This window comes from Heliangelus exortis, chromosome 3 (assembly GCF_036169615.1).
Source record: "Heliangelus exortis chromosome 3, bHelExo1.hap1, whole genome shotgun sequence".
NCBI lineage: Eukaryota > Metazoa > Chordata > Aves > Apodiformes > Trochilidae > Heliangelus > Heliangelus exortis.
This window is the reverse complement of record NC_092424.1, coordinates 50,202,348-50,210,748: the sequence shown is the minus strand read 5'-3', so window position 1 is coordinate 50,210,748 and position 8,401 is coordinate 50,202,348.

The following is an 8,401-nucleotide window of genomic DNA, read 5'->3' as shown; positions in this document are numbered from 1 at the left end:
AGGAAGGATCACAATGTGTGTGTGTAAATTGTATCAAGAAAACAACTTTGTCAGAGATTGCGGGGGGAAGAGATCAAACTAGACCGTTCAGAATTGCCCAGGAAAACTGGAACACTTAGGAAAGACTTTCTCTTTAACCTTTTTTAAATATTTTTTTTATTTGTACTTTCACATTAAAAGCCCACAGATCATGTCCAGGGTGATTCACCTCCTTAATTTCACTGATGGGGCAGTGGCTCTTAATTAAGGCTCCATGAGGAAAAGCTTGTGAAATGTGAGACCATTACAGTGGTGATGTGTGGTGGAAAGTCAGTTTTGATGGATGACAAATCTAGAAGGCTCTGCTATGGGTGCTGATTTTTGCTGGTGGCATATCCCACCACCACCACCACATCTGTCTCACTCCCTGTACCTTCTTGTCTCAGAGCTGTTCTGGTCTATCTGCTGCATGCTCTGCTTGCGTTTACCATATTAAATTAATTCATCCAGGAAGATTATGAAACCCACTTCAATAGAGATTTCACACCTTAGGAGGAGCCTGTATAAACTCAGACCTGCTGATAAAACTGTAAAGAGAAAAACCTCCAGGCCTCTATGATGAAAGCTTCTGCTTTCTCATATCATATGATAAACAGCCTTATTAGAGTCAACACTTCTTGCCTGAGATAGCCTCTTGCACAGTCCTAGACTGACTCTTGATCCTAAAATGGAGGGGAAAGCTGACAACAGTAGAGCATTTACACCACTCCATGTCTGCCATGCTCCTGGAAGAGCTCCTGACAACTGCTTCATTCTTAGAGCTGCACCTGTGGCAAGGCTGCGAGCCAAACAATTCTTTGATGAGATTTAATTTCTCCATTTAACGCCCCCCTTTGCAATGTCTTACCCTAAATTTGTTTTAAGTGATGTGAAGACTGACAATAAAGCACAGGAGCACTATTTTTTGGCCCTCTAGAAAACAGTGCTTCACAAAACAGGCACTTTTCTTCATGGAAGACCAGCTACTAGAGAATGGTCAAGTGGCTGATGGTGCAGGACTGGCAAACTCAAGGGGAGTGAGTTTCTCAAGTCTCTGGTCAGCTATCATCAGGACAGCAAAAGTCATGGCTATTGTCCAGGACCATGGGATTTCCCTGGGATGCAGCATGGTGCGGCCATATCTGCAGGGACTCCCAATTCCTCCTCACGGGGCTGTTCACAGAACTGTGTCTGTGCAACAGCCCATTTCTCACTGCATCTGTTTGAAAGTCTGCGCAGCTGTGTCACTGTGCCAAGGTACTGCCTGGGCACTCAGCTCCATGCCCAGGAGCAGCCTGGGAACAAGAGGGGAGGGTGAAGAGGCAGAAGAGGTGACAGAGTGCCTGCCAGGTAGGAGACAAGATAAGACACAACCTTCTCTTTAGGTGAGGAGAGGGGCAAATGGTGATGGGAAAACACTAGGTGCAGGATTGATGGTGGAGTCCTTAAAGATGAGTGAGAGGAAACTGTGTGTCCTTCTCCTTTAAAGTGAATGTACAGTAATGGGTCCCCATGCCATGTGCCAGACTGGCAGGACAGAAAAGGAAAGCCAGTCTGTGTGAAGAGGGCAAGTACTGTATTGACAGCAGGAGCACAAGGCTCCTCATGCTTTTCTGATGACACGTTTCAACCCAGATCAAGCTCTTTAGGAGTGAGCTGCCTCATGTGTCATAGCCCTCAAATCCTTGGCCTCTGCACTGAGACTACCAACGAGAATGCCAGCTATGATGGTGGGTTTATTTTCACCAGACTGAATGGACTTCCCTCTCATTCCACAGAGAGCACGAGACAGCTGTAAGTTAGCAGCAGCTTTTCCTTGGAGAGGGGCCCGAGGCATAAGGTTTAAACCACCTAATCTCTCTCTCTGTGCCTGTGTCCCAGGTCCTAAGTTCTGTCCAGACCAAAACAGTGAACAAGGAACCATGGGCAAGTTCACCTCATGATAATTGTCCATACCCTGTTTGGTGCTGATGGGGGAGATGTAAAGGAGGAAGGGTCCTGTTTAAAGTGAGGTGCTACAAAAAGACACAGGTGCCCATCCCTGAAGAGTGAGACTAGGTAAGCCAGGTGCTTCTGAATGTGCCCAGCAAAGCTGCAATTATAATAGCAAATGATCGAGAGAGAGACTGATAAGGTTTAGGCTATTCCTCTTTCCTGGGCTTTGATGTTGCATGAATATCATCTGTGAGGAAGTTTAATTTGTTCTTCCCACCACCAAAAGCCAATGGGAACACAGTTTTGCAGGTTCTATGTTTGTTCATCGAACATTGTTATTGCCCCAGCCTGGAAAGGACTTTTCACATACTTGGTCTCTTTGGTTGGCTCTTTAAAGTACACCATATATTGTCATTTCAGTGCACAGCAAGATGCTCTCTCTCTCTTCCTCCCATCTCCAGCCAGCCTGTCTTTGCTGCCATCTCCAGAGATGTGGCCACTCTCTGGTTTCCCTCTTCTAATATCCTGCCACATTTCTTATCATCTCTCGCCTGTAATCTCTCGCTGTTCTGGGTGCCCTCCAGAACCGCTTGGCAGCCCTGGCTCCGTCCGGGCTCTCTCAGGCAGCTCCCTTCCCGGAGAACGTGGCCAAGCAGCCAGTCCTCCTCATCCTCCTCTTCATCCTCCTCCTCCTCGCCGGGGGCCTGCAGGCACCCGGGGCCAGCAGATGCAGCCGGGAGGGAGCGAAGCCGAGTGTGCTGCCTCCACCAAGCCACAGCAGAGTAATAAGCGCTGAATCCCAGACGAAACCGCAGAGTCGGCTCCGACTTCAAGCTGTTTGGCTACCGGGAGCGGCCGCCGGCGATGCCTCCCTTGCCCGGGGGGCGGGCAGCGGGCGGGCTGCGGACACGGCGCCCTCTGGCGACCGCCTGGAGCCGGGCAGCCAGGGGGGAGGGGGAACCGGGGAACAGACCCGCCGGAGCCGGGGGCGAGCTCCGTGGAATCGTTTTGTCTGGGAAAGACTTTTAGGATCATCAAGGGCAGCCGTAAACCCATGACAGAGCGAAGAAGTCCACCACGGAACCATGTCGCTGAGCGCCACATCGAGGGAGTTTGCAGATGAGACCAAGTTAGGGAGTGTTGGTCGGTCGGCCTGCGGGTAGGAATGCCCTACAGAGAGATCAGGGATGGGTTGGATCAGTGGGATGAGACCAGTTGTACAATGTTCGGCAAGGCCAAGCGCCGGGTCCTGCAGCTGGGACACAACAACCCCATGAAATGCTACAGGCTTGGGGAAGAACAGCTGGAAAGATGCCCAGAGGAAAAGGACCTGGGGGTATCTCCAGGCAGCTCCTATGAGCAGGTGGAGATTCCTCTGTGACTCCCTCCACTGTGTGTCCCCGTATGGAGAGCATCACTGGGGTTATCCACTTCTTTTCTCCAGGCCGTAATTCTAGGGAAAAAAAAGAGCCCACTCCTGAAACAGAAAAGAAGCTAAGGGGGAAAGGAAAACCTTCATCTCTTGCATGAAGTATCATTTGCCTGCTTTTCCCCCCGTTTCTCATTATAGAAGCTATTTTTTCCCAAAACAGGATGTTGGGCCAGGGAGAGGTAATGTAAACAGATGCATTCTTTGAAAGCTTGCAGTCCATTTTTGCGGAGTGCAGGCTCTGCACTGAAATGCAGAGACTCATGAGGTGTGGGAACAAGGGACCGCAGCAGGAGGAGAAACCCTTCCTCTGAGAAAAATGAGTCAGCCCAGAGCCTTCCTTGACTTAAGCACTTTTTTTCTGGAAAAGCAGAGATCACAAAGTTGAGACTGAGAGGTGAAAAAAAACCTTTAAACAAAGCTGATATTGGCTGGTTGTAAGAAGAAAGCTTTAAACAGTACTATAGGCAGCTTTGCTTTCTTTTTAGAATATATAGTACCAGTTAATTTGTACCAGCAGTGGCCATTGCTGATGGGAACCAAGAGGAAGAAAGGCCCTCTCTCTGCTGGCCTCCCCTCAGATTGGTGCCAGCACCTGAAAGCCAGTGACTCTCAGGGTTATTAAGCAGTTTTACCTGGATCCATCTCTATGGACTTGGGCTGAACCCTTTCTCTCTTGGTGTGTGCTCCTGTCTTTTATCAGGCTTTTCACAAAGTGTGCCTTCAGTAGAGGGGTGGCAAAAGTGGCCAGAGAGGCTGTGACTGGTCTTTCTGCCAGTTTCTTTATGGTTATCCAGCTGCTTCCTACCTGCATTGGGAGTATCTACCCTTGCCTCCCTTTGTACAGGTTTCTGCTCTTTACACTTCACCAGGCGTCTCACCTCTTTTCTGGTTCTGCTCCAGTCTCTCTTTTTCAAGCTTTATAGAAGCAAACCCCTTCTGTCTTTCATGTCTACAAGCCCTGTGGTGCTCCAGAGGGCAGTAGAAGTTTTGAACCTATACACATATACTTGCTCCTGTTCCTGTATTCCTCCTAACATGCTAACTGCTTGACTGCAGTGGGAACTTGCCATTGCTGTGTGTGCCAGCCTGGTTTTGCTCTCCTTGATCATTTCAGATTGCTGTTCTCTTCAGGGTGGCACCTTTATGCAGGCTCCATCAGCTCATAGCAAATAAAAACAACCATTTAGACGATCTCCAGGCCTGAAGTCCCAACAGCTAATGCAGTGCTTCCCTGAGAATGAGCTACCGAATCCCAGTGTGATCTTCAGGGATTGTACACACCATTTCTCTGCCAGGTCTCCTCTTGAGCAATGCAAATGGGAATGGTGAGTAAGGGAGCAATACCTTTTGACTCAGTGGACTAAAGCAAACCACTTTTGGAGGGAAAAGGCTGGAGAAAACAACGGATGCTTGGGTTTGGCTTGGCTTAGTATTTCTAAAAGGCTGTTCAACCTAAACCGAAATGAGTGGCATGCAGTGGAGGGGAAGGAAAAAAGAAAAGCCAGCTATTCCCAGGCATTGAGCCCTGCAGTCTAGACCTCAGCAAGGGGCACCTGCATTTTAACTTGCACTCATCCAGCTCCTGTGTAAGATTTGCTCTGCCTACCAAGCTTTAATTGGTTATTTTTCAATTGCAGCATCTTACTACTCTGTTAACATTAACCCTGTGAGGTAAACACAATATTATCATCAGTACTATTAGTCATTACTATTTGATCCTAAATGTTGACTGTAAGAGTCTTCAAGGATATGATGTGGCACTGCTGGCTTCACAGTATGCCAGGGCTGGCCAGAACCTGAAGAGATATTTTGAGGAAAGTGGGGATTACCTGTCATGTTTCAAATTACTTTTTCCAAGCTCACTATCTGGCAGGAAAAATTAGGAGGTTCTCCCAGTGGAAAATTTCCCCAGGGAAATTCTCAGTGCCTCTTTTTTATTTCCAGAGGAATGTAAACTAGAGCACAGTCCCTGAGTGGCTGCATTCAGACCAGGGACTGATGAGGGAGGAAAGGAAAAGGAAAAGGGGAAGGGAAAGGGGAAGGGGAAGGGGAAGGGGAAAGGGGAAAGCGAAAGGGGGAAAATGGAAGGGGAAGGGAGAAAACGGAAGGGAAAGGAAAAGGAAAAAAAGGAAAAGGAAAAGGAAAGGGAAAGGGAAAGGGAAAGGGAAAGGGAAAGGAAAAGGGAAAGGGAAAGGGAAAGGGAAAGGGAAAGGGAAAGGAAAAGGAAAAGGAAAAGGAAAAGGAAAAGGAAAAGGAAAAGGAAAAGGAAAAGGAAAAGGAAAAGGAAAAGGAAAAGGAAAAGGAAAAGGAAAAGGAAAAGGAAAAGGAAAAGGAAAAGGAAAAGGAAAAGGAAAAGGAAAAGGAAAAGGAAAAAAGGAGTGGGGTCCAAAGTACCTGGGACATGCTGGGCAGTTGTAGCTCAGCTGGATTTTGAGCAGTCAGGGGCACTTGCTGCTGGGATTGGTGTGAGGCAGAGGAGCACATTTCTTGCCTGCAGAGACTGCACATAAAAAAGGCAAACAGCACAGGCGTTTGGGTTTGCAAAGTGGCTCCACCGCAGCTATTGTGATCCCTGTTATTCAGGAATTCTACAAAACTGGGCCCAGCTCATAAAAGTTTTGCAGAGCAGATAAATACTATGCTTCAGCCTTCGTGGTGAGGGGAAAAGAAAAGCTTTAAGCAATTAGGCTGGCCCACACAGCGATTCAGCATCAAGCTGGGCTGCCAGCTGTGTGGGGCTCCCAAGGCAGCTGTGCTCTGCATCCTCTCCTGCTGCCCATGACAGCACCAGCACGGCTGTGGCAGCTGAGGGGGCTGGGGGGGGGGGCACCACAGGACCACATACATTTTTTTAAGGAAAGAAAGGGCCTGACATTTCTCATGTTAGCAAGTAGCAGCAGCTTTCTAAAAAGATGCAGACCTGTGGCTAAATGCATTTTCACTGTATTGCTCCAGTAAGCTTTGCTATGTCTTTTGGACTTTTCCATCTATTTTGCAGAGAAGTTAGAGGCTCTTAAATTTGGCCAATGTTTTGCTGATGCCTCCATTCTCTTTTTCCGAGGTGGGAACAGAGAAATGGGTCTCATTCCACCTTCCTCACAGGAGCTGGCTGCCACGGTGCTCTACCTACAAAAGATGAAAATGGTTCAGTTTCCTTTAGGACAACTGGTACATGCCCATGAGGGATCAGAGTAGGCTTGAGAAGAGCCTCCTTCCCCAAGATAAAAGAGGACATTCTCTTTCTGCTCTGAGAAGTGAAAAGCTTTTTCCTTGACTCAGAAGATACTGTTTTGGAAAATCAGAGCTGACCACATAATAATTCCATCTCCTTCTCCCAGTTTTGGAGTGATAAGACATGTGCGATGCTGCTTGACACTGTGATATTTATAAGACAAAGTAGAGGTCAAATTTGCTGAACAGTTTCCAAATTCCATTGAGGTTTATCACAAAGAGCCCCATGCACGGACCCAAGTGGCGTGTCTGACAAGGGCTGGATTGTAGAGTCACTAGAAAGCTCAGTTTCCAGCCAAGGCTGGTGGGCCAAATCACGTCCTTTGGTGGAAAAACCTGCTGAAAAGCTAAAGTTACGTGGAGATGCCAAGGAGTTCTCACAACGGTTTCTGACAAGAAGCCCCACTGTGAGGAGCTGGATTTTTAAGCTTCAAGGAAGCAACACTGTCCTCTTATCAACACCATCCTGCCTGGGTCTGACAAGAAGCAGCCCAAGCTCAGCCCCCTGAGGTTGCTGCCCTCCCTCCCCTGCACCCTCACATCTACCCTGGATCTTTCCAACCTCTCTGGAAAAGAGGCACTGCCAGGCTCTCCCTGCCAGCTTTCTGTCCCAAGAAGCGCAGGAAGAAAGGTTTTTTTCCCACAGCAAGTGCTGACAGGACTAGCACAAATCTCACCGAGAGAGATTTGGCAGAAATGCCCACTAGTTAGCTACGACTAAGAAACTGGCTCTTGTTTCCCTCTCCCCTCCCTGACACCAGCCTCCAGGGCTGCTGCTGACACCGAGTCTCTCTGCTCACGTCGAGGACTGACACTGCGGGGACTTCTTTGCACCCTGATGTGCTCACCTGCCAGAGCATTTCAGCCTCCCGGCCCAAAGCCAAAGGGGACGAATTTGGCATTGCTAAGCCTCAGTTATTTCAACAGAGACAGGCTGGGGCTCGCCCTAATGCTCAGAGCAGAAACAAGATCTGGAGCAGGAATGAAGCTGACACCTACAAGGTGGGCTCAACCTGAAAAGCCTTCACCCGGTATCAAAGTTTAGAGCAAGCTCTTGCTCCTCAACAAAGCATGGACGCTTGGACACAGGAGGCTGGATTATGTCTGTGTTTGCTCAGCCTTCCTTAAGATCTTTCCTGGAAGATGTAGGCAAAAATTTTAATGATGTGTACTGTCCCGTTAAGTGAGGGACCAGGAGATGAGGGGAAAGCACCTGATCTCCCAGCTGAGATGCATATAAACCTGTTTGGCAGCTGGAGAAGCTTTCTGGTTTATGGACACACCAGAAAAAAACAGCTACACGGTGAACTGAGCAAAAACTGTCTTTTCACTCCGTGTTCATGTTGGTTGCTGAACAGTAAGACAGTGCTTCATATTCTGGGTTTCTAAGCACTGCAGAAAACAGAAGGTAAACCCAAGTAAGACTACATACATGAGCGCAGGTTTGATGACTTTTCAGGTAGGCTACAAGTGTCAGATACTGCAGGAGGGAATGTGACCATTCCTGTGAACAGCTAAATTTACAAGATGTGACTTCAGCCAGCCAGCCAGCCACCTGTTTGTCTGCTTTTACTGCTACAGCATCTCCTCTCCCAAACATGTAGTTATCTTACAGCCATGCCATTTCTGCAGGTGTTTGTTATGCAAAAAGCAGATTTGGCTAGCAATTAATCTTTGTCCCCAAAAGACATAAATGGTCTGCTGAAGGGCTAAGAGGTAATTCATATTTAGGCAGTTACCTGAAATTTTGCAGTTTTAAGGACAAGATAAGGGGAGACAACTCCG